The sequence below is a fragment of the Pholcus phalangioides genome, unplaced genomic scaffold (genome assembly GCF_987345545.1).
Source record: "Pholcus phalangioides strain wild (caught in Gottingen) unplaced genomic scaffold, Ppha-v1.0 ptg000003l_1, whole genome shotgun sequence".
NCBI lineage: Eukaryota > Metazoa > Arthropoda > Arachnida > Araneae > Pholcidae > Pholcus > Pholcus phalangioides.
The window spans coordinates 19,348,765-19,375,499 of NW_028301596.1; the positions used below are offsets into that span (position 1 = coordinate 19,348,765).

At 37.2% G+C, this 26,735-nt stretch overlaps 1 protein-coding gene across 4 annotated transcripts in view; it reads left to right on the forward strand.

Moving 5' to 3' along the window:
• Positions 1 to 26,735, forward strand: part of LOC149088219 (uncharacterized) — a 144,229-nt gene that overhangs the window by 36,604 nt on the left and 80,890 nt on the right. The window lies entirely within an intron of this gene.

The window sequence follows — 26,735 nt, forward strand, 5'->3', positions numbered from 1 at the left end:
AATTCTTACAACATATTTTCCCCGGACACTTGGGTACTGTCGCGATTAACAAATTTTGTGGTGATGACAGACGAGATGGGGTTGGGAGTTGGGGAAAAGTTCCATGCCATCTCATCTGTTATTTTACACTTGTCATATATACACAGGATACAAAAAAATGAAATGAGAATCTTATTGTGAAATATAAAATATCCATCGGAGCGAGCCACCTCGCTTAACACCTTAGAGGAAAAAAAAATAGCGACTGTAGAGTTCATTTTCGCTCCCCACCTTCTCATTTTCTTTCTTATCCTCCCATCTATTTGTTCCCTTTCTGTCATAATTATATGGTAGAAAGATACATAATATGTGGAAGGGGGGGGGGGAATCTCACTAAACAGGAGTATAGAGAGAACGGAAAGGGGGAAAAGCTACTGCCTTTTATATGGTTACCAAAAACTTTTCGTTGATGAGACAAGCGGCAAAAAAAAAAAAAAAAACGGAGAGCTTGAATGAATTTGTCATTTGCGTTTGGACGAGATATCTCGTCCGTGATCATTAAAAGGTCAAATCAGAAAATTTTTCCTTGTAAAATATTTAATTATTATGTATGTTTTCTATTCAAATGTTGTTCGCGTTGATTCCTAGTTCCTATCTCTGCATTTTTATTGATTTTTTTGAACTACCTGAAGTTTAATGATTGAATATGTATTATATGGATGGGAATTTACTCTCCGTTAAAAACTAGTCTTTCCCCCCCCCCCTACTCCCTCTAAAACTATCGCCAGAATTCGTGAACTGTTTATGTTGTTGCTGCTCTCTTTATGAGCCTAAAGAATAAAAGACGAGATACAAAAAAGCCGAGACCGGAAAAATTGGTGTCTAGCCAGGAGCCAAGTTGCAATATAAAACGGAAGGCATCAGTGGCAGTTTATTTTGTCTCCGAAATGGCTAGAATTCGAGGGTTTAAATTGGCTTAACGAGACGCTCGTGAGTGTTATAGCGTTGTTTGATATAAAGCGGCTGAAATACAACCATTTGAAAACGTATATGGCTATTTCAACTTCCTTCCATTTTAGGTTATACAGTATTATAAGGATTTGCTCGTAAATTCCATGACGGCTAAAAGTGCTGTTTCGCTGTTATATCAGCATCCATTTTCGTGGCGATGTTTCAGTGTGGAGGAGAAAGATAATGACAGGAACAAATAGCTATTTAATGTATGGGCTTTTTTTTTTTATAGCGTAGGGTTATATCAATGATTATTTTAGGTATGAGCATTGAGTCATACTTAGTGCGGCATGATATACGAGTAGTATTAAAAAGCAGAAACAGTATTGAGTAGATGCCAGCAGACTGGTTCACAAGTACCAATTCCATAAAAATATCATAGATAGCGTATTCCTCTTCTGGGTTTTTATACGTATATGTGTTATGGTAAATAGGTGATTATCTGTAATCGACAGTTATTATGCATAATCACAATCGTCTCGGCAAGTTAAGAAAGATAAATTTGTCTATAATTCATCACTTTTGCTTTACCGATGATCACTCATAAATCCTGAATGGAGTTGGTTTGTAAGTGTGATAAATATGGAAGAAATCATGCAAAAATATCACTTGAATTCAACCAGAGATCAGTTTCTAAACATATATTGCCATAAAAATTAAATTAAAATAAGTGTTGTAAGGATAAAAATAACTTATAAATAATCATCAGTCTCTTGTAACGTTAGCTTTATTCACATTTATCAACAAGAAAAAATTGGGGAGTTGATAGTACGTATCAAAAGACAAACAATATTTACAATAGAACCTATGGTCGCAATCCATATTCCCCCCCCCCCCCCCCCCCCACAAATTTTACATATACCAGGAGTCTTGTCAGTAGACTCGACAGTCTTTCATTCGCGGATATGAACTGCGCAACGGCCAAGCCTACCAAAAAATTAGAAAAACAATTTAATATTTTGTTGAAAAATTAATATATTGAGGAAAAAAAAACCCTTTTATATGCTATTCAAACCAGTCTGTCAATTTAACTGCTTTTTAAAGGGTAAATTAATTAATTAAATTAAATTAAACTTAAAATTTCCCGGGAAAAAAATGTTTGGGTCCCCTCCAAAGATCGATCCTACGTACGCCCCTGTATACATGTATGTAAAAAAAAACCTTTCGCGGTCGGTGACATGGTAAGCATGTAGATTCCGGGTTTTTGTGGAATTCTTTGTGTGGAATCTTCGTGCCTTTATTGATCAATTTACTGTTTTTAATTATGAAAATTTAATGCACATTAATGTTTATCTACTGATTATCTTTGAGTGCAAACTTTTGCATGAATGGAAGTGGCCAAAACTTCCTTTCATTGGTCTGATAGGAGCCCGAGATTTATATAATTGGTATCGGTCACAGATAGGCTACTAATATTGATGTACGGTATTTTCAAGTTTTTATCACTACAATTTTAAGAGTCGGTCGCACTATAGAATTATGATTTATAATTGTGTCTAATAAATATAATCATAATCGTAATTATTTGTGGGGATACGACACGTGTGGTAATGTCTTGGTTGAAAGCTGATCCGTGCGCTCTTTTTCTTGTTACTGTTGATGGTAATACTGTCAAGCTCTTGTATGGATTGAATAATCGATCACTTAGCCGATTCCGTTCAAGTATTAAGCTCCGCGAACCATTTTTTAGCTAGTAGACACTTTTTTTTGCAGTCCTGATCCGTGCATGTACACTCAAGTAGTAGTGTTTACAGAAAACAGGATTGAATATCACATTGGTAGTGAAAAATTCTTGAAATTATTTTGAAACGTGTGTACTATCAGTTCATTGGAGTGACATCTCTTAAAAAACGTGTCCGTTTCTCTTCCCGTTAATTTTTTTGTGTGCAGATTTATGATTTTTTTTAACATTGGGAGAAAAGAACCTTTTTCTCTTTATTCTATACATTTGCAAACTTACAGAATGGAAATTCAAACGACGATAACATCTGACGGAAAACAAATTTTCTTGGCATTTCTCGTGATTTATAGTTAAACTCGGTTATAACGACACCTCGACTTTAACGTCAGTAATTGATGGTCCTAGATAATTCCGATAGAATATAACTTTAACGAACCTTGCTTATAACGTCGATTAAAAACGCAACGACCGCGGATATAACAACAGTTTTTCTTGTCACTGTATCTATGGTGTTTTCCTTTGAGTTCATCACATCAAAGCAACATTTGTTGTTCTGTTGATGATTAACGTTGAAGAAAAAAAAGATTTATTACGAGTTAGATACTTTTTGACCTACTCAATGACATCACCTGCATATCCCTTTCAGTCCCTGGTGCCACAAACGTGTGGGTTGCTTTTTCTCACTGTAAAAATTTTTTTCTTTTGACTTCAGGGAGTTAAGCCCTGACTTAAAAGATTGTGTAAATTTTGAGATAGAAACAAACTTAATGGGATTTTCATCAGAGGGCAGCAGTTAGAGTTGAACTTTCTTTTAATGGCTTCAAGGAAAGAGCGTCTCTGGGGAAAAGTGTGATTTATTAAGTAAAATTGCGAGAAAAATTGTACGTGCAGATGAATATACCCCGCATCACCTTGGTTGGAAAAATTTGAAGGAAGTGAATTATTTTTTCACAGAAAAGAAACTTAAACTGAAAATTTGAAAAACAAATTGAAAAATGTTTTGCTGACATTTATGTTTTAAATTTTAAATTTCTTTTTTTTTTTTGAGCATCAAAAATTCACAAAACCATTTTGGGAATTTCTAAAAAATGAATGCTCGGGTCTGAAAAGGATACTGGACATCCTCCCGTGTTTTGTATTTTGCCCTTCTCAACTTTTTTTTTCTGAAAAAATGTTCCTTTTTTCATATACATAAGATTAACATATTATATCTATGCTTTATATACGTGTTATATTATGTTTGCTTTTTTTTCTAATGAAGCTTATTTTGATGCCTAAATATTTACTATAAATATTCATCTCACATATTTTTCTGTGTTCATTTCCCCCCTCTTCCCTCCCACTTTCTCCGTAAATTACATTTTAGCAAACTTACTGCATCACTAAATTTTTTGCCGAGTGTTATACGCAATATTTGGTAATTTGGCTGACCACTGGCAATAATTTTGGCGTTGTCTCGTATTTATGACGTCGATTTCTCGTACTTTTCTCGAATTACTATGGTCATCCCGATCATAATAGAATAGCAGTTTCATGCACGGTATTTCATCGCATCTGGTAATGTTTTCCTTCAACATATAGGTCTTGAAACGTCAGCCCTAACTATTACTGCAAAATTTCTCAGAATTTTCGTTGTCGTTATACCGAGTTTGACTTTACTTTTGATCTGTTTCATACAGCTCAACCCATAGCCCGCGGGTCAAATGTAGCACTCGGAGTCATATAATGTGGCCCGCGACACCAAACCTTATTTTGTAAAAATGAACTAACTAAGCGGCACATTTCTAGGTCACTTGAGTGACACGCGGCTCATTGACTGATCACTTGAGTTGCCCACGGCACATTATCAGATCACTCATGTGGCCCATGTTTCAGAGGATTAAAGTTATCCGGGAATATTTACAGATCACTTAAGGCAGTGTTTCTTCAAAGTGTGCATCGTGGCTTTTTTAAGTGTCGCGGCTAGTTGAATATATTGATTTGGGTGCCTCTACACTTGAAGTGGAATTACAGTATCTACAAAAATATTCTGGGGAGCCGCAGGTAATCCATGAACTGGGCAAGGAAGCTGCGGGTGGCACAAGCTTGAGAACAACATGTGTGTGTGTACGTATAGTGAACTTTCCTTGAAGTTTGTTTCTGTGTAATGCTTGTTATATGTGTAGTGCTGCCATCTGCAATCTATTTTTTTAAATTATGAGTTTTTCTCAACTCATAATGAGTGAAGTGTAGTGAATGAATAATTATATCGTTGTAGGTCTGTCGCTCTCTGCGGCGAGACTTTTTAACGGAGAGATCGGCTCGCATTCGCGCCTCGAAGTTGGGAACCACAGAAAACCAACTTCAGCCGACCACCACTGCGGCTACGGTGGGGTATGAACCCGAATCGTCGCGATGCGAGTCCGTCACTATGACCACTCGACCACCACAACTGCGAACAGCTGTGTTGTTCCAGATCAATCAAGCGGCCCGCGGCGCATTTATAGATCGTTTCGGTGACCGACGACACAGTTTGAGAGCACTTGAGTGATCCGCGGCACATTTCACTTAAGGGGCTTGTGGCACATTTTCAGATCACTTAAGTGACCTGCGGCACATTTCAAGACCGCTGAAACGACACGCGGCACATTTATAGATCACTTTTGTGACCTACGGCGCTGTTCCAGGTCACACAAGTGGTACATTGCCAGATCGCATGATACAGTTCTAGAGTGACCCATGATACAGCTGTAGAACAGTTCTTGAGTGTTTCGCGGCACATGTCCAGATCACTTGATTGAGTGGAACGCGACAGTTCTGCGGCACACTCACTGATCGCCTAAGTGGCCCGCGATACGTTTTCAAATGAATGAAGTTGTCCTTACTCTCTAGACGGCTGACCACCCTTGATCTTTTTTTTTGTACACAAATTATGAGGGGGAGGGAGGGAAAGAACTCCGCGATACTGCCCGCACATCTTCTCATCTCATTGAGATGACTGCAAATACTTGTTCAGCACCGTAATAATTTTCCTGGTCCCGCTCAGTTTAATTGGCGTCGAGAAATCGAATTGGATTCGTCTGCTGGAAACAAGTACGGACGTACTTATTGTGATTGGTATCGCGTAACAGTCGGGATGTGTAATCATTATTGCTATTGTTACATAACAGTCCTTCAGTCAATATGCCCCCCTCCCCCTTTTTTTTTCCCGGGACGCATTCGCTTTTATTAGCTTTCATTTTGTTCTCGCATCCGTTCGATGCTGCTGTGTTCAAACAACCGTGTCTAATTCATCCTCTTTGATAGTTTTATCACGTGGGTGGAATGAGTGTGGTTGGAGCATTGGTTCTGTTTTTTTTTTCTTCGTGCCCATAGGTTGATTATAGTTTTTATTTTACTCTCTCCCTCTCTCGTTAGTTTGTTGAAAACTCTTGTGTTCGTTTAACGAGCATGGAGAAGTTTTATCGACTTGAGTTTTTATGCGATTGAATCGAAGTGAAAACAAGTTGGTTCCAACCAGACATTTTACGATTCGTTTTTCTTCATGCTTTGACGATTTCACAATGCCGATCTTGTTCTTTTTTTGAATTCCGTACTCGTGGAATATTGGAGAAAGAGGCAAATCAAATTCTAAATCCATGTCGTGATGCATGATTTTTTTGAAATTTTTCTTTTTTAAATTGCACTTCAAGAAAATAAATGTTAATGTAATCATTAAATGATTAACTCGTATACCTGTGCATGTATATCAAAATCGATTTACGGAAAATTCACCACCGTCACCAGCGATCGAATGATTGAGCAAGTCAGTGAATGTGTGAGTTTGTTTTAGACCAGACTCGTCCCTGGCAGATCGTTATGGGAATAAACGATTTACGGCAATTGTCAAGACCGTGTGAGTGAGTGACCGCACGAGTCACTGACTCATGCAACTGGCTCACTCGATAATTTGCTCACTCATCTATTTGCTTGCTCAATCTCTTACTCACTTGCTCAGTCATTTACCTGGTCTCATGCACCCACTATTTCACTTTGCACATGAATTGGTTGTCGGTGAATTTTCGTAGCGATGAATTGTCATGTCGGCGGGTTTTCCTAGCGATGAATTGTCATGTCGGCGGGTTTTCCTAGCGATGAATCGTCAAGTCGGCGAATTTTTGCTCATCCACTCACTGTGTCACTTTCTCTACAAATTGCTTGCCGGTGAATTTTCCTCGCGATGATTTGTCGTGACGGCGAATTTTCGTAGCGATCTGTCGTGTCGGTGACACACGTGGTAGTAAATTTTCCTTCCGGTGATTGGCTTGGCGGCTAATTGTCGTTGAATGTTCCAGCGGTAAATTGTTGGTGATGAATTTTCCGCACACGATCTCGAAATCAGCTGATTGTCAGGGAGACTTTCGACCTCAATGCTTTTCTATCGATTTGACAACGTGCGTGGAGGACAGTTTTTATTGTTTTTTTTCCTCACGTGTGCATCGTGTTTTTTTTTTTTACGGTGGTAAATCACGCAGAAAATGTGAAACATGTATGACAAACTAAGTTGTTTAAAATGTGATGGAATGGGAATAAAAGCCATAAAATTCAGATTTTTTTTTTTCGCAAGTAAAATGTTTGCACGATAGTAATTTTTTTCCCCCTGAAGAATATTATTTATCCTTTCAGTCGTGTTTACCAAAAAGGAAGTGTCCGGTGACCTTCCTCCCACCTAAGAACATCGTATGTGTGTACATAAATCGGAGCTTCTCTGGCTCATGCAGAATCTGCCAATGGGAGCTTCCCATGGTATCTCTTCGGTGCAGGTTTTATGACTGCAAGAAAAGAAGCAAATGGTCATAGCCGTCAGCTTATGGTGGAGTGTAAAACCCGTTGGTTATTTTTCTTTTTACGTCTTTTCCATCTAGTAGTCGTTAAACTAAAGCTTTCAGGGACAGACGAAAAATAGTAGGATAAAAAAAGTAGGAATCCCGATGCCTTTAGGTTCAAAGCTTGGACCTACTTTTCCCGCTATCATATCGGTACACCATGTCTGAGCTCTTCAGACACGCATTCTTTTGTCCCCCCCCCTTTTTTTTTTCAAATGTATCTAACACTTACTTACGTTTTGAATAGTTATTCCCTCACCTTGCCATACTTTCTTCTCTACCGGATTCTGTGTTTGTGTGTTGCACATGCGATATATTTTCGAAACAGTCCGCTTACTCTCGTCCACTCTATGACGTTTGTTTTCTTTCGACAGATTTTTCTTTCCATGCTCCTTATCTTAGAGGTACTAAAAACTTTTCAACTTTTTCAAAACCCACCTTCTTTTCACTTTTCATCTTGAAAGCGTTTTTGTATCTTGGTTTTTTTTTTGATCAAGCGTTTATTTCATGAAGAAATAATTTTGGTCATATGTACATTATTTTTATTCCTTTATACATTGGAACCTCCTCCTTAACGGACACTTTTCTGTTCCTCGGTCTTGGGGAATAGGGCTTTAATATATTTCACTCCCCGTTAGCGAACAGTGAAATCAGACATCTATAATTTTTTTCCAAACTCTAATTTTTGTTTTAATTTTTGGTCATAAACCGAGAATTTATCATATTCAAGTAAGATTATAGAAGAGTTGATGCACTTTGCCCAAGAATTATTGCCAAGATTATGTTTTATCCTAAGCTCGTATTGGTAAATAAGATAAATCATCAAATATTTACTTAATTAACTGAACATAACTATGGTCCAGGACGGTGAATTGCAATAGTAATGGTGGTTTTATTTGTTGACACGTGTGAAAAAAGTCTTCATTACAAGACTGATAATGTTTTTAAGAATGTTTTTATCTTCACACTTATTTTAATTTAATTTTTATTGCAAAATATGTGTAGGGCACATATCATGTACGGGTAAAAATAATTGATTTAGTGAATAGAAGAAAGGTTTTACATTTTTCCATATTTATCAGACTTCCCAACTTTATTTGGGGATTATACATAATCGCCAGTAAAAGCGATAAATGATGTGATATTTAATCGAACTTTCTTTATCGAGAGATTGGCGATTATGTACAACCACTAGTGCATCACTATTACAGTAACATATACATTTTAACATTAAAATGTGTAGGAACCAATCGATACCGAAGTTGAACGTCGTATAAATGCGAAAGTCGTACAAACGGGGTTCCATTACCCCATTAGCGGGCCAAATTTTTTTCCCATGGACGTCCGCTCATCGAGAGTTTCTAGTGTTTTATCAAAAGACTGTATGAAGACAGATTTTAAATAATTGAAATGGCTTTTACTTCATCTGAATTTCTTTTGTTTCCCCTCCCCCTTTGCATAGAACTTCTTGTATACAACCCTGTGTATGTTTTTGCCATAGGCTGTGCTTTTTGTTATCCCTCATGGATTTGATCATGTTTTGTAACGTTGCGAGTTATCGTCACACGCAGTTTGGACCATATACTCTGCCGCAGAAATATCTAAATTTGAACTTCTGAAGTTTTCTCTATTCTTTGTCTTGATGCAGCGGTCTGTCCAGCCAAAATTTGGATCCGTCACAAAATTCTGGATCTGAATAACATACCCTTCACAAAAATTTGGATCTGAATAACATATCCTTCACAAAAATTTGGATCTGAAAAACGGACCATTCACAAAATGCAAATGAATGAAACCTTGAATTGGACATTTCATTGTTTTTTTTGTGATAAATGAACATATATATTTCGCTTTCCCACAAAATTACTTATTTTTAACAAAAATAATGAAAATTTTCGAATCAAAAACCGAACTCTCTAAAAAAAGTCTCTACAGACCCCTACTTGATGGAATGGAGAAAGAAGGATAGGATTAAAACGCGACATTTTTATCAACTGAGGATGAAACTGTACCCAATCTTCTTTCACTTCGCAAGTTACTCGTATGCATTGTTTGGAGCTTTTGGTGATCACTGAAATCTACGTTTCAGTTGGGAAACTGTTGAACGAGAAATCTGGCAACGGCTATTACGTATCCGCATTTTCCTGTTTTGTGGCTGAACTGATATCACTTTTCTATCAATTACAGTGCATTGTTCTTATTCATGCGAATGACACGTTTTGCGTACAGGCGTTACGATATCGCAGCTGCGTCTCAACGGTCGTTTGCTTCAACGCTTGAAATTCAAAATCTCGTTCATCTTCGCATTTAAGAGTAGCAGAAACTGCCCTCATTAACGATTATTACCGTTTAGTCCATTAAAGACCGGATTTTCCACCCGTTTGTGCAGAAGCATTTGAATGTCATCTAATGTTGCTGGGAATGTCCATAATACATGTTGAAGGAATAAAATTAGATAATCGATTGATGTGTGTGTGTGTGTGTGGAACATTCTAGTTCTGTACTAATTCTGTGTGAATTTTTTTTCACCTAACCAGATGAACATGCACAATCTTTATACATGTAATCTTGAATAGTTAAAGCAGTGACTTTTGTCATCATTTTTACGTTAAAAATTTTTTTTATTCAGTGTGACATGGGGAAGAAGAATCATTCATATAGTACGAGTATTTTCTTTGGTGGACCCCCTCCTACAGTTTTTGACGCACTGGCTCTCCGGGAATCTAACCCAGTGGTTCTTAACCTTTTTTCACGCATGGTCCCCTTTTACCATGTTTTTTCTCGTGACTTCCTGTGTGTTATCGAACCCATCCCCACTTATTGGATTGATTTTTAACGTAAACTTATAGCGAGCACTGCGCTAGAGTTTAGAGAGCTCACCTATTGTTGGGGGGGGGGGGCTCTATGCAATGGTGTTTCAACACCATGGGACTGATTTCTCGTACGGGACGACGAGAAAAATGTCTACCTTTGACCTCTCGCCTATTCCGGTAAAAACTTTTTTCACTGAACGGGAAGTGGCGATCGCTTCTTTCGCCCTTCTCCTGTATCTATGGGAAGAGTGATGTTCCGGGACTGTGCTATAAGTTTCCAGAAGCCCATTAACTAGAAGTCACAGCTTATATATTCACATAATTACGCCCCGTAAATTATAGTACCAGAACTTATATACATGAGGTTTCCGTGGAAGAGCCTATGCCTGAAATAAAGCCTTGGTTGTATGGGTGATTCTGCTGGGTTCTGAAAAGTAACTTTGTACCAAGGTTAGATAATTTGTTATGCACTTATTTTTTTGTCTTCAATTAGAACTGGAATGAGGCTTACCTAATCATTTATATGATAATAATTATCATTATATTTATATTTTAAATATAATTTTTTTATTTACTTTTCATAATGCGGTTAGATGAAGGGCTATGAATGCCCTATTTCTACACATTTGAATTTTTTCTACGCTCATTGTGCCCCCACCCCAAGCCACCTGCCATGGGTTTCTTTCCATTTGATTTTTATCCGTGGCGCCCCCCGCCCAGGATCCAGGATCAAAAGGGGTGGCATCGCCACAGTGGTGGTCGGCTGAAGTAAGTTTTCTGTAGTTCCCAACCTCGTGGCGCGTATGCGAGCTGATCTCCCCATTGAGAAGTCCCCCACAGAGAGCAACAGGCCTACAAACGGTACAAATATTCAATCATTACACTTCTGAGATATAGATGGAAGCACTGAAAAATCAAACACAACACTGGATACCCTCTCAGACTGTTGGGTACACACACTTACACTTTCGACGCAACTCACTAGGTAGTAAATTGCTCATGGCAATAGACCTGAGTTGTGCTCGGTTTGAAAGGAAGAAGGTTGGAAAGGCCTACATCAGAAACACTGATCTAACCTACACGCCACGCGCTTTATACACAACCAATCTGGGATTGGATATTTTTAAGCGCCAGAATATATTTTTATTTAGAATGAAATGGTGGAAAAAGGCATTTTTGACTTCTGTGTATGTATTTCCCCCCCTTTTTTGTGAATGTACAGTCCATGCCGCTTAATGTGATCATATTGGGACTCGGGCTCCATGATAACAACCATATGATAGCTATATCCGAAAGTCCCATTTGTGAATACGGTGACCATACATCCCGTGTGGTCCAACGGGACGTATGGCAAATGAGTGTTGTGAAAACAGGACAAATGTTTTTATTTCCCTCATAATTTGTTGTAAAATGTTCAATCCTTCCGGTTTTTTTTCCGGACAACTGGAGTTCCCCCCCCCCACCCACCATAAGCTAAAACCTTCATTTTTGTTATTTAGCCATCGTGAGGCGTTAGAATGGAACTGTCTAACTTATATCACGAATTATGGTATTTTTTAATGTACAATACGTTTTATAGATCCCATGAGAAAGTCTCGGAAAAAGAAATTTGAACCTGGTCAACTGAAAAAAAAACTAATCAAAAACTGAAGGAAAGCGCGTTTTTTCGTCATGCATTTGTCTTTACTATAGGAAGGCTATTGCAAACAGCGGCTTCACATGTACATGGATTAGAGCGAATACTATGGACTGATCATTGAGTAAGAAAATGTTTGTCAACGGGAGGGGGGGGGGAAAGACACTTTCTCCAGCCTCCTACATGGTCTTGCAGGCTGAAATCGATAACTTGCTGGGGGAAAAAATAAGTTTGGTCAAATCTTAGTTTCAGAATGCGCAAAAAAAAAAGAAACTTACGACGGCAAAAAGAACATTATCTGAAGTATAAATAATTTTTCTCCCATATTACGGATATTGGCTCGTATATTCGTCTGTTTCGTTCTTTGCAAAAGTGATAACAACCGAGTGATAATATTATCCGTGATTCTAATAAGCGGCGACGACTGTATTACCAAACTCGAACTTCATCCCTATCGTGAGACAAATAATTTTATGAATACAGGAGTTTTTCGAATTAATTTTCCCGTCACGGTTTTGCTTGTTTTTAAAGGTAGATTATTCACCTGCTTTATTTATGAGTACAAAAATAAATTTTACTAGTTGTTTTCGTGACCGAACATTTCTATTCTTTTCTAACACTGTAACTAGAATATTTAGCTTAATGGCACATTCACATCCTGGGAGAAAAAAAAAGACAAAACTCGGACAGGCAGTTGGGAATCGCTATAAAAGCAATTTTTTTTTTTTTTGTTTTTTTTTAGCTTTCTCGTGCCTTTTCGTCAGTACTATATTCAAGGCGCCGTACGTCTGAGCCAATATAATATTGCTGCTTGTGCTTGGCTGTTTCACTGAAATGTTCCCGTATAGGGTGTTCATAAAAAAAATAAAGTTGGGAAACTTTTTTTCTTTTTTTCGTCTCCCGATTTCCTTAGAAGCTGACTTGAAAAATCGAAGTAGTATATTTTCGTGTGTCTTTTCAGGCTGAATGGTGCTCTTTCTTATTTCTTTTTGCCGTTATTGCAGGGTTCCTCTTCCACTAATGCACTCGATATTCGCTCACCTCGTCATCTCGTTTAAAAGAAAGCATGGCTGAATGCGGATACAGTAAATATTTCTTTATATCACAAGATAGAATTTCATCACACTCTGCTGAATGGATTTTCGGGCAATGAATTGAACTCCGCCTGTTTTCGTATTTAATGCTTTCTGTGTTTTGCATTCAAATATACTATCCGAAAAGCAGTTATTTTTCACGAATTCCTTAAATATGTATTATATTCAAAGATTCTCTTTTGCATTTTGCTCTTAACCATCAATTGTGAGTTTTTACATAAAACACTTTTTTTTCCCCTTTACACACAGTCAAACGCTGATTCCAGACGAAAAATATAATCAAAGGCAATCAAATACTTTGCATGAAGTTCTTTATGATTAGGTTACAAATTTTTGATCGAGAAAAATGCGGAAAATTGGGATAACTTATGTGGAGCACCACCAAATCTCACCAAACATATTGCCGAATGTCGGCGAAACCACCATGTTGTTTATAAATAACCCTTGGCGGGAACAACAATGCTATAGTAAGTCTGCTAAAATGCATTTCACGGGGAAAACATGAATTTGTGGCAAACCTGTGAGATGAATATTTATGGTCATATTCATTTTTACATAAATATAATGAGAGGAAATCGAGTACTGTGCTGAAGTTTTTATTTCTTCATGATCAGAGTGACCATTTTTGATCGTGGCAAACCATTGTAAAGGCATACGCATATCTGAAACGCATTGCTAGCGAACCACGGTAACCGAAGTAAACATTCCCAAAACGATTTTTGGGGCTTAGAAACCATTGTTGCCTGACAGTTTTTTTGCCCATTTCGGGCATTTTCCCTGCTTTGACGAACTTTTAAAGCAGCCTATCGTTCAATCCGGATCCTGTTTGGTATATGTATGCAAAGTTTGACGACGATCAATCTAAAATTGTAGATTTTATAGAGAAACACACAAAAATCAATTTTATATATATAGGTAATCGGGAATGTTTCGTAGTGGTCGTGTCAATGAGCAAGTAAGAACGTCAAACGTACAATAAATCTTTTTCATCGTTAAGTATTATACAGAACAACAGACAAACATTTCCTGGGTGTGATGAGCTCCAATCCTAGGAATTTCTTGGGAAAACGGCATTGTGAAACGGAAACCAAAGGTTACGAAAAATTTGTCATTATATTCTAGGTGGTTCCTTCTTATCGACGTTATAAGCAAGGTTCATTAGCGTAATTCTCTGTGCGAATCGGTCCAGACTGCCAATCCCACCGTCGTCGCAGTGGTGGTCGGCTGAAGTTGGTTTTCTGCGGTTCCCAACTTTGAGGCGCAAATGTGAACCGATCTGCCCGTTGAGAAGTCTCGCCGCAGAGAGCAACAGGCCTACAACGTTACCATTATTCATTCATTACACTTCACTCACTATGAGTGGAGAAAAAACTCAGTTTAAAAAATTGGTTGCAGATGGCAGCACTACACACAATAAGCATTATACAGAAACAAATTTCACGGAAGGTTCGCTATACATACACTACATTCCAACATGTACCAATTCGTTAGAAGTTCCGCAAAGAAATGTGGCCGAGGTGCATGTCTGGTGTAGTAGTAGTAGTAGTAGTAGTCGTCGTCCAGACTGCCAATTGTTGACGTTATAGCTGAGTTGTTGTTACAATCAAGGTCGTTGTAACCAAGTTTGACGGCATGTCACTCCACTTCGTATTTCCAAGTGATTGTTAAATTCTAATTAGGTGGTAATTGCGAATTTCTTTCAACTTTTATTTCATTTTCAACAGAAACTAAATCCATTTTCATTACACGATAAAGATAGGGCGCCCTGTACTCTTACTGGCCAGGAGACTAATTCCATTGGCTATATCCACACAATATTTCCACAATCCACACGACGTGAGAAGTTTGAAGTGAACTTCTTCGATGCCTTCCCTCTAATAATTCTTGAAGTCCAATATTATAAGTGAATTGCGGTGCACAATAACAAACCACTAGGTTACTGCACACCAAATCCGGTCTTGAGCTGGGTTTTCCTAGGAGCAGGTTTTTCTGCGCTGCGTGAATCGAATAGAACCATTTCGCTTCGGCAGAAACGTGTAACTTTATTGCGCTACGTATTTGTATTTTCCCTAGCCTAGCACATCATATCTTCTGTCGTCTTCATATCCACACATTTTTGCTATTTTACACAATAAAAAAATGAGACGGAAAGAAAAGGTAAGGAAACACAACAAAAGAGCAGATCGGCGAAATGCGCGGTGCACGATTGAAATGACTCCTCCAGAAGCAGTCGGCGCATCACGCCTTACTCAAAGAGCAGTCGTGAGGTGTGTTGCGTTCTGTAGGAAAACAGTCGTACTACTTTTCCTATTGGTGAGTGGACGGCGTGTCGCACTGGACGATGCACGTGGCACATAAAACCTGCTCTTAGGAATTCCGACTTTATCGCCATACAGCAATTTACTACCGATGGAGTTGGGCCGGAAACTTTCACTCCAGAGAAAGTCATGCTATACTTCCGTTCACGTTAGGATAGGGCGGACTTTCGGTTAGAACATATTGAGGCATCAAATATCGGTGGTTGCCCAAGGTTCGATTGGGGAAAGAACTAATCATCTATGTCCTTTTTCAGGATCGAACTCGTGGACCTGACGGTAGCCTTCGTGGAGGTAGACGAGCATCTTATTACTCGCGCCCCACAGTGATCAACTGGTTTATCAATTGAAAAACAGATTGAGAAATTTCGTGCATTAACGCAAATTAAAAGTAATATATTTTATGATGTTTGCATTTCATGGAAAGCAGTGGAACTAAATTCCCTCACGAATTATTTTGTCATTATTCACCGACAATGAGGTGCAGGAAGTTGTTATTCGAATTTTCATCATTTAGGTTTTCAGGCGAATTCGGTTGGTGGGGGGAGAAAAAAAACTGCTCGTAGTGAAATGACTTCCGCTCTTCCGCAAAATGACATTTGTTGCTCAAATTACTAGCGCCGGATGTCGTGCGTTCATCATCGGTGGTTGTCCATAGCAACTTCGCTCTGTCCTGCAAGAAAAGTAGACATCGCCCTTCAATTCCATTAATGAAACATCTTTGTTCCTCGCGGAAATTTCGCTTCGTTCTTAGGAAATCCGTTTTCTTTTCCCTAATCTATGCCATAATTGATATGATAACTACGCAGAATTGCATCATGTAAATTTATTGTGGGTTATTATTTTCCCTCCTTTCATTTATTTTTTGCAACCTTTCTCGTATAAAGTTATTTGTGAACTAACTGTAATTGCCAGTGATTAATTTGTTAATGTTATTTGCTAATTAAATATGACTTTAAGAAAGTAACGTATTAAAATGTAACTTTTTTTTTTGTTGTATAAAGCTATAGGTCTGATAAATCCCTGTATAATTTTCAATTCAGAATCGACGATCTTCTTGAAGTGGTTTATCTGTAGAGGGTTTTTTCAATGATCTGCCTTAAAATGTTCACGTTAGAGGTCATTAAAGTTTTACGTCAGCATCGATGGGGGTTCCGATTTGCTGACTTTTGATGGGGAGGGTTTGGATGATGCTTACGTCATCAACCACCCTTAATGAAAATATGAAATATTCTTAATGGCATCTTATTCGGTGTGCCAAAAACGGAAAAAACTTTCGATAGTTATAGGGCAACAGAACTAAAATTCTCCCTATTTATTAGTCCCCTACAGAGCCGCTTTAGTGATCTCTAAATATTTCACTGTGATCTTTCAAGTGCACTGTAAATGTGTCCGGGCCACTTAAGTGCTCTGAAACTGCGCCACATGTCACTCAAGGGATCTCTAAATGTGCCACGGATCGTGTAAGTGTTCTGAAACTGTGTCGCGAGTTACTTAAGTGATCTTTGACGCCTACTTCAGTGATCTGAAAAATGTAAATGTGCCGCTTAGTTCCTTTTTACAAAATTAGGTTTGACGGGGCAAGCCACATCAGATAACCTTCAGGGCCGCATTTGGTCTGCGGGTCAAGGGTTTACCATACATGGCTTAAAGGGTGGGTCGCAATGAATTTCTTAGAGGAATAAGTTCTTACCGAAATTAACAAATTGATTATGATAACATATAAAGGTATTTTCTTTCGAAATTTTAATTAAAAAAAATTTTTTTCCATCTGGAGGGGCAGGTGCATGAGCCCCCTATTGCGTTTCTGATCCTACCAATGTGCTTTAAGAGTAGGGGGCAGTGCTGACGAAATTTTGGTGACAAGGGGAGTCAAAAATGGCTAAAAATTTGCTGGCGTAATAATTGAACGGCCCCTTATTCATAGCAAATTCATAATCTGTGAAACAATTTATTTAAAATTCAATATATTACTAGAGAAAAAAAAGCATATTACTAGAAAACATTGCAAGTACATAAAAATAGAAAATTTCATCAGTATTAAGGGGCCTTAAAGAAATTTTCAAAGTACAACGTAGTCATAAAATAGCTTTTTTGATATACGATCCCCTAGCAGACGCATAGACCAACGAATGCGATTGAAATTCGAGTTATAGGTGTTTCAGCGTATGCGCTCGAGATTGAGAAGAGCCACAAAAATCTCTCTCTCTCGGTTGCGGTTACTGCAACAAGATTTCGAAAAATTCAAATGGGAACACTCACTTTTATGCATTGCAAAGTGATCGGCGCAGTAAAAAACATAAATACCTTTGGAATGGTAGTAATGAATGGTAAACGCCGGTGCTAGATGCAGACAGACTTGTTGAAATAATCAACGTAGATCACATTTGGGCCGCAAGAAGCCCCTCTCCGAGGGGTTTGCGTACCAACCCCATAGTGAAATCTTTTTTGTGTACGTCCTGTTCCGACGTTTATGGTGCCACAAGTACCTTTCCAACGTCATTCATGATTTTTACGACACCGATCACTTAGCAATGCATAAAAGTGACCATTTGAATTTTTCGAAATTTTAGTTCTGTAACCGCAACCATGAGGGCTAAGGTTTTTTTCGCTTCATTCTCGAGCGCATACTTTGAAACACTAATATCTCGAATTTCATTCGCTGATTTTTGCGGCCGCTATAAGTTATTTTATGACCACCCTGTATATTTGTAGAACTTCCGTCAAGCTGATCTGTGCAAAAATGACTCATTACAAGAAGTACTACATGCTCTAATTTAACAAAAAATGGCAAAATACATACTCTAATTTGCTAATTGAGCTTGAAGAAACAACACCAACCTGCTTATACCATCGGTTTTTAAAGTGATTTTTTCCGAGGTGTCTGACTGTATTCCCTCTCACTACTCGTTTGTGATATCCAATGTATACAGTTGTATACGACATGAAAATAAACAAGATACACTATCTGAATTTCTACATAATTGAAATACGTTCTCGTCAATTGAAACACCAATGAGAAGGCTCGTGTTAAGGCTCTAATTATTTCTTATATTATTTCCTTTTATCTGTCGAAATGAAGCTCTGAATGCACATAAAATACCGAAATCACCAACGTTCTTATTCTCTGGAATAATTATGTATTTCTCCCCGCGAACATTATTGATTGAAGCGATTGTTTCAGAAACCCTATTAGTGCACAATTTCAAATTTTCATATATTCAAGGGAAAACCTTCCAACTTAACTAAAAGCAGATACTTTTTTAAGAAAAAATTCCTGAATGTGTAGAGGACGGTTCTGTACATAAAGTGGAAACGTGATATGTTCATTAAGGTTCAAGGGAGGGAGGGGATAAAAAAAATTTCCAGCCTATGCAGTTATGGGGTTTCTGCAATAAAATAAATTTACAACACTGTTTCACCATTTTTATGTTATTAGTAAGCCCAGTTGGGGGTTAAAAATCAACAAAGCTGACTTTTTAATGACATTGAATTTTAGTTTGGCCAATTACAGATATTTTGTAGAACTAAAATAGTCATATGTAATATATTCTGTATATACTCATACTCAGAATCTTCTCTTATTTCAACTTCAGATGTCGACCAACTCAAAATCATGTTGTAGAATTCAGTCTGTGGTACAAGGTCGTAACTAAGATTTTTGCTGCCCGGGGCAAACATTATTTTGTCGCCCCCCCACATTTTTAAAATTCGATAATTTTTTAATGGTGTTCTTGGTCCCACCTAAAACTGCCGCCCCTAAATTTTTCCGACCGGGGCAGTAGCCCCCCCCCCCGCCCCCTCTAGTTACGGCCCTGCTGTGGTATAACCGATACTTAAATATGTACATTCAGCGAACTTCTGCAGATCATCAATTTTTCTCTTGCTGATTGGGATTTTCCCAGCAGGATAGGGCGGTTCTCAGAAGGGCAAGTGGTCTTTCTCAAAGAAAATGTTGACATACTCAAGCAATTAATGAACGCCCTGGCTTCCACCTTTCCAGGTAAACCATGAATGAATATAATGTGCTCGTACGTATATATTTAAATGGGATTCTTGTCTCCTTTCGAATGCCCATTCCTGATGTTTCGTCAGAGTTGACGGTTTTTTTGTGTATATTACAGTAAAACCTGTTTATAATGATACTATAGGGACATAGAAAAAATATTGTTATAAACAGGTCATCGTTGTAGACAGTTTGAGCATTTGCGCTTTTCCTATGGAATGGGACCAAAAAAATACCGTTATAAGCAGATTTATCGTAATAGATTGTATCGTTATACGCAGGTTTCACCGTACGTTACGTTTGTACGTGCCTGAATTAATGACACTTTTTCTTTGAAGTTTCCACTTTTGATTGCGATTCACTAGACACTTTTTTCAAACTTAGGCGTTTCCAAACTTTTTATCTCTTGTTCCCAACACAAAATGAAGTTGATGTCAACTTTCGCTTTTCTTTTCTTGTGTATTTCTTATTATTATGTCTCTCTCCCTCTCTCTGGGGAGAAATGTGTAAAAGTGTATGCTGACAACACTCCAGTGGGAGGTTGTCTTATGTAATTCCCCTGCGTTTCAGTCATGCATTATTGAATTACCCTTTTTAAAGAATCAAATATTGTTGAGCTTAAAATTAAAAAAACAGGTGTGTTTTTGAATACATGGTATTGACCACATAGAGTGTATGAAATAATCATTAGAACCCTCAAAACAAACTTTCAAAACGCATAATAATCAGAGAAACAACCTGTTTGGTCTTTGGATCTGATAAAACCCGATGACGTCAGTGCTATACAAAATGTTTTTCAGTGGGTTTCTGCACCAAACGAAGCGTCATTCAAATAACTGAAGGAAACCAGTATTAACTCAATTTCGAATTTTTTTGTCAGTTATGGGGTTCTTGAAATAAGCGCTTCAATTATAATTAACAACGGTATAAATAAATTCGGTGCTGTATTCATAGCCGCCGGGTCTCCTGGAAAAATTATATGTACGTATTTAGGTAGAGGGAAATGAATCTGAGTATTTATTTTGCCTTTTTAAAAAAAAAACCGAGCATTCGAATATATATATATGTGTGTGTGTAAAGATGGTGCATTAAAATCGAATCTTTGTTCCGAGAGGAAATGTATTCCTATAAAGTCACTACTAATAAAGGGATTCTTCTGATCCGTTCTTCCGTGAAACAAAAAATTATAATAAAAAAAACAACAAAGAACTTCTTGAGATTCTGTAAAATGAAATTACTCCTCACGCAAGTGTGTATTTGTATTACTTTGTCGCAATGGACAATCAAAACTTTTTACAGCCTCCCGTTTTCTAATTTTTTCGTTCGTCCCATTTTCTTTTGTTTCACTTTCTGTAATTTGAGGTTTTTTTTCTCCTTTTTTTTTCAGAAAGGGGGAAAAAAAACAAGAGTTAGGTAGTTAAAAATTCTCTTTTTCTATTTGTTAAAATGCCATCCAATCCCTTGATTCTTTTCCGTTTCTTTATTAGTCGTTAACGTTTCACCATTACCGCTTCGAACAAAGCTGTTAGCAGTTTTTTCCCTTCTCTTTTATTATAATGACTTTCTTCTCAAAACAATCGATTCATATAATTTATAAATAAATAATATCATGACTTTGTGAGAGAGGATAATTTAACATCGTGAGTTGTTAATGCAAAGTAGGGAAGCACAGTCAAACTCGGTTATAACGACATCGAAGATTCCAAAACTTTTTTGAGGTTGCAACCGAGATTGACGTTTTTGACCTCCCTTCACGTACATGCTTTTGATGATCTCTATTTGACGTATCGGCGATAAATCTGGTAACCATTTCCCAACCTAACCGCACGCTAAAAAAAGTATGAAGAAGGGGAAATGAAAAAAAAATATAGGACTACAAGAGGAAAAAATAGAAAAGGGAAAAACACACAATATAATGGATACGTAGATAAAAGAATATAAGCGGAGAGATCTCTTTCACCCTCACCGCATGCGTTCTCTTTCGCTCTTACACGTATGTAGTAGAAAGATACAGTATATGGGGGGGGGGGGAGACACAACTTCGGTTCATAGGATTACGATAAAGCTTCGCGATGGTGAGGAGAGACGAAAGTAAACACAGACAACTGGATTGAATTTATTCTACTAGTGTTTGGACAAAATATATCGTCCGTGATCGTGAAGGGGGTTAAGTGATGAAGGGGGTTATAATGAGAGGCAATCTATAGTACCCCGTGCTGAAGGTTTTATTTCTTTATGATCACGGTGACCATTTTTGATCGAGAAAAATATGGAGAAATTGAATTGATACGGGACATCGCGATTCTCACAGAACATGTTGCTAAATGTCGGTAAAGTGCCAAATATTACTTTTAAATAACTCTTGGCGAATAATACAGTGCTGCAGCAAAAGTTGCTAAAATGTATTTCATGGGGAAAAAATTAACTTGACAAATACATGTGACATAAATATTTGACCATATTTATTTATCGGTACGCAATTTTTAAATTGTGGAAATTACCTTCATTCCTTGTTCTAGTAAAGATTGGGAGTTAAAGCAAGCTTCGTTGAAAAAAACGGGTCATTTTTATAAAAAAATAGTCGGGAAGGGCAACAATCGGAAATGTTTTTCGTAGTGGTCATGTCAATGAGCAAGTAGGAACGTCAAATATGTAATAAAAAAATTTTTTTTAACGTGCGGTGTATATTTCTCAAGAAATCGTCATTGAAATGAACACAAAAATGACGAAAAATTTTTCGTTATAACCAAGGTGTTTGCACGACGTTATAAGCAAGATTTCTTAACATTATTCTCTATGGCAGCATTTCTCAACCTGTGGTCCGCAGGCAGACCTGATTGTTTGATTCTAACTGAATGAAAAATTATTCAACCGTTGTAACTGATACTAGAAAAAATGGTTTGGGTTTGAATAGAAATTGCACCTTCGTACTTAGGTTCATCATGCATCGTCGAGGAAAATGCGATCCTAAATACGGGGTATCACTAAATTTTGCTAAAAATGTAATTTATTGCCTTAAGTGCAATTCGCTAATTCATACTGCTAAAATTGCTGAAAGGTGGGAAAATAAAATACTGTTAAAACGCAGTAAAATATGCATTTCACGAAGAAAAATATTCAAATGATCAGATTACCGTATTTGATTGAGAAACACGGTGAACCAACAGGGGTAAAATACGGGACATCATTTGTGACAAAAAACTTTGCCATAAGTAGGCAGAATCATCAATTATTATTAAAATTGTTGAAAAACTGCGAAAAAAAAACGTGAGCCGAATATTCATATTTTTTGGCCTTAATTATCATAATATAACTTATGTTTTATAAAAACGCTTTGTGTTCACGACTTTAGTACATATATGCATTAAAAATTCAAATAAATGGGAAAAACGGGACAAATGTATATAAAAATTGTAATCAAAATCAGTCGCAGGAATATCCCGATATACGGTACACAAGTGATCCGTCAAGTTGTTTCAGGCATTTTACTGGTCCTTGGGTTTAGAAAGGTTGAGAAACGCTGTTCCATGGGAATCAGTCCGGACCGCCAATTACTGACAGTCGAGGTGTCGTTACAACCGAGTTTAACTGTAGTACGTTCTGCAGCTGAAGAAAGAGTTTTAAATTCCAGTAGGACGAGGTTGGAGTGAGATCTCAGTCAACACGAGCTCTGTCCCCCACTTGCGATGTGTTTAACCAAATCTTTTTGGATTGTCGCTTTGAATGCGTGCTTTTCGTCTATACTTCATTATATGTTAATTTAAAAAAATTCTTATTTTAGTTGTAGACTTTTTTTTTTTAATACAGTGATACCTTGGCTAACGAAGATAATTTGTTCCTGAATCACGTTCGTTAGATGAAACATGATATCCCTAAGGTTTCTGTGTAAAATCATTTAATTCATTCCAGAAACTGCTCAAAATTTAAAGATAACATTTTTAAAACTCCAAGAAAAGACAAAAACTGACCAAAGGTTAAAATGCAGAGCTCCAAAATAGGAAAAAAAGGGAATTTACTGGAAGGTGAGGCACTGGAGATCTTTTCATTTTATACAATGCAACACAACCAACTTATGCTGGTGTTTACACAACCCAGTCGAGTTAGTAGGTGTCCCCATTCATTTGTTTTGGTCACCTCACTTCTGTGTCTGATACGTGCAGATGGAAAAGTTCCTGTAATATCCACACTGCTCAGTTTGATGCTAACAGACTTGCCCTGAAAGAACGCGTGCTCTTAAAACACGGGCTCCTTTTTTTCTTTCAATGCATTTTCTATCGGCTGAATCTTTCATTTTACGAGAAATGGTTCAAAAATTTTCAGGAAGAGAAGCTGAGTTAGTACATCTGGAAAAACATTCCAAGGTGGACATGAGTTGATAGGGCTCGAGTGACAGTGATTTAGACGTGTGAGGATTGGTGCGAAAACTCGGCTCGCGACGCGGCTGTTTTATGTTAACGCGTACATCTATATCAACGAAAATTTTCGTTAGCCGAGGCAGAAAAATCACGGTAAAATTGTTCATTCATTATCCGAGGTATCATTGTATGCTTTTATATACATGTATTTGTTTTATTTCAAAAACTGACTCATAAAAATCCATTTGAAACCATATTATTGATGGAGCTTTTATACTGAGCTTTAAAAATCCTATACGGGTTATATGAATCCAAATCTACTCTCAAAGAACATTTAATATTTGTCTTACTATTGTAACCACATTTTGTTTGGTTGGTTGGTAGATTGACATGTGAACCCCGAAATGTGATCATTTAGTGCTTGAAAAGAATGGATGGTCTGCGTCTCTGTTCGGAATTTAGACCACATTATCGGTTTAATGGACATTCTTTTCTAATCAGTGGCTTCGGGCCAAAAGACGGATTTTTAAAACGCTTATTTCTATTTTCTTGTCCAAAGCGCCAAGGGGGTATGACTTGATTTTTTTTTCCTTTTAGATTTGTTTTTTATTTTTTAGTTTCTTGAAAAATACTGCCAATGGATTTCTAACGGAATTTTTCAGGGCTTTAATGGTTTACGTTAAATTGAAATTGAGAGGGATTTTTCATTTCTGAAATAAGAATAATGTATCTTAGCTAGCAACTGGAGAAGGTTTGAATCCAGGGGTTCTTAACCGATAGATCGCAGGGGGCTTCCGAGGGGGTCGTACAACTCCATTAACAGCCAGGGATTCTTGAGCTATCGGTCACGACCCAACTTGATTCGCATAGGCTGTAGAAATGGGTCGTATGAATCCTCTTATAGCCAGGGGCTTTCGAGCCATGGGTCACGACTCAAATCTGATTCGCTGTGGCTTCCTGGATGAGTCGTACAAATTCCCTTACAGTCCTGTTATAAATGCACTTATTGCGTCACTGGTTTCACTAAATTAAAAAAAACAACGTCCCACGAATCCAGATTTTTACAAGGGCTTACTCATGCAATTTACAGTGACATCTTAATAGGAGGAGCCAATGGGGTTCCCCATTGGGGCAAAAGTAATTGGAGACTCTTTGTTCTGAAATTATTATTTTTTTCAACAATTTTGATTCTGAAGTCATTTTTTTCACTAATTCTGCAAAACTTTGACTTACTACTGATTAATTTTAATAAGGAACCATGTTAATTGATTCTTTAATTATTTATTTCAATAATTCTGAAATTATTTCTTAATATATCTTGAGATAAATTCTTTTCACTAATTATGCCAATTATTAAATTATTAACTAGGTAATGATGTCTATCACACACTAGCTAATAGTGTCTGTCACACTTAGGGTTTCGGACAATAAGGTGGACATATAAAACATGGTAAATATTCTGGTTTTTACTACAGTCGACAATCGTTATAAAGATCCCCATCGTCCCGTCGAAAATGAATGTTATATCGGAAGGAAGAATATACATTTGGGACATCCTACCAGTCGTTGCAACGGAATGGTCGCAACCAATAACATGGGGTCTTTATGACGAACGACGACTGCATAATGTCCAAAACCATGCCAAAACTGATTTACATTGGTTATTCTTTTATTTTTTACTTGTTTTTATTATGGTTTGAATTAAGTTTCCTTCAAGTTTTCAGCAAATCTTGACTTGTAGATTCGTTAATTAATTATATTCACTCAAGTATCCATATTTTACTTCTTCAGTCATTGATTAAATTGGGTTATTATAAATCAAGGCAGTCTCATGGAACTACTTTTTTAGGAGTTAGTGGGGAAAAGATTTGAGCGAGTTTTGTCCACTTGAAGTAGTCAAAACTCACATTGACCAGACCGGTTAGAACCCACCCTTTTTCAAAACTGATAAAACTCTTGATTTTTTAGGGTTTTAATAGTTTACCGTAGGTTGAAATTACGGTAAACCATTAAAGGGTTGGGTTTGGTTTAAGAGGCGTTTTCCATTCCTGTTATCAGGGTATAACTTAGCTAGTAGGTAGAAATCGCTTCAATTAAAATTATAATTATAAATTTCATCATTGTACAGTCAGTACTGCTAAATTCACGTGATTGATGCTTTTTGTTCCTAAGAATCAAGATGGAAATAATTTATTTTGCTCATTTTTGTCAGTCTAAGTTTGTTCTGATCAAACTACGCTGCTGTTCAAAAGTTACACAACACACTGAAAATTCGTCACTGTGAAGGACTTTAAGAACGAAAAGCTACCACATTCGCATACACTACAGGCAAACTTAAGCGGGAACTATTAGGCAGCAAAAAAATTGAGTAGCGGGATTTTCCGGGTGCTAATAAATTTGGTACATAAATGACATATTTTGAAGAAATTCTGTATTTTAACGTTGCGTTGTTGTAAAGGAAAAGTCGAATACACGACATCATTTAAGTGATGATATCGCCGACACCCTTCATAGAACTTTTTTGTGGCTCAATATACGATTATTTTTTTTTTCATGCGGCTGTTATTTAGTTTTGATTTCGTATTTTCTTTGCGCCTGAGAATATCTTTCTTCATCTTACGACCTGTGTAAATGCCAACAAAAAAAGAATAAAAACATTTGCTTTTATGAGCATTTTTTGTTTTTGTTGCTTTACTTTTTAGCAGTAATGTAGTACCAAATAAAATGATCAGATTGTGAGTTATTGCAACATTATTCAATTTCAGAAGGAAATATAATGCGTTAAGAGTTAATCAACTCCATAACTGGTAGGAGGATCAAAATTTTTAACCATTAGTTGAATTAATGTACGGTTTTCTGGAAAATGAATCGGAAAATTCCTGGAATTTTTGGTTGAGCTTTGAAAGTACGGAAATGGACCATGAATCAAAGATGCTTTGAATTTTAATAAATTACATTTTTCATAAGCTTGCTTATTTTATCATTATGATGAAATATTGTT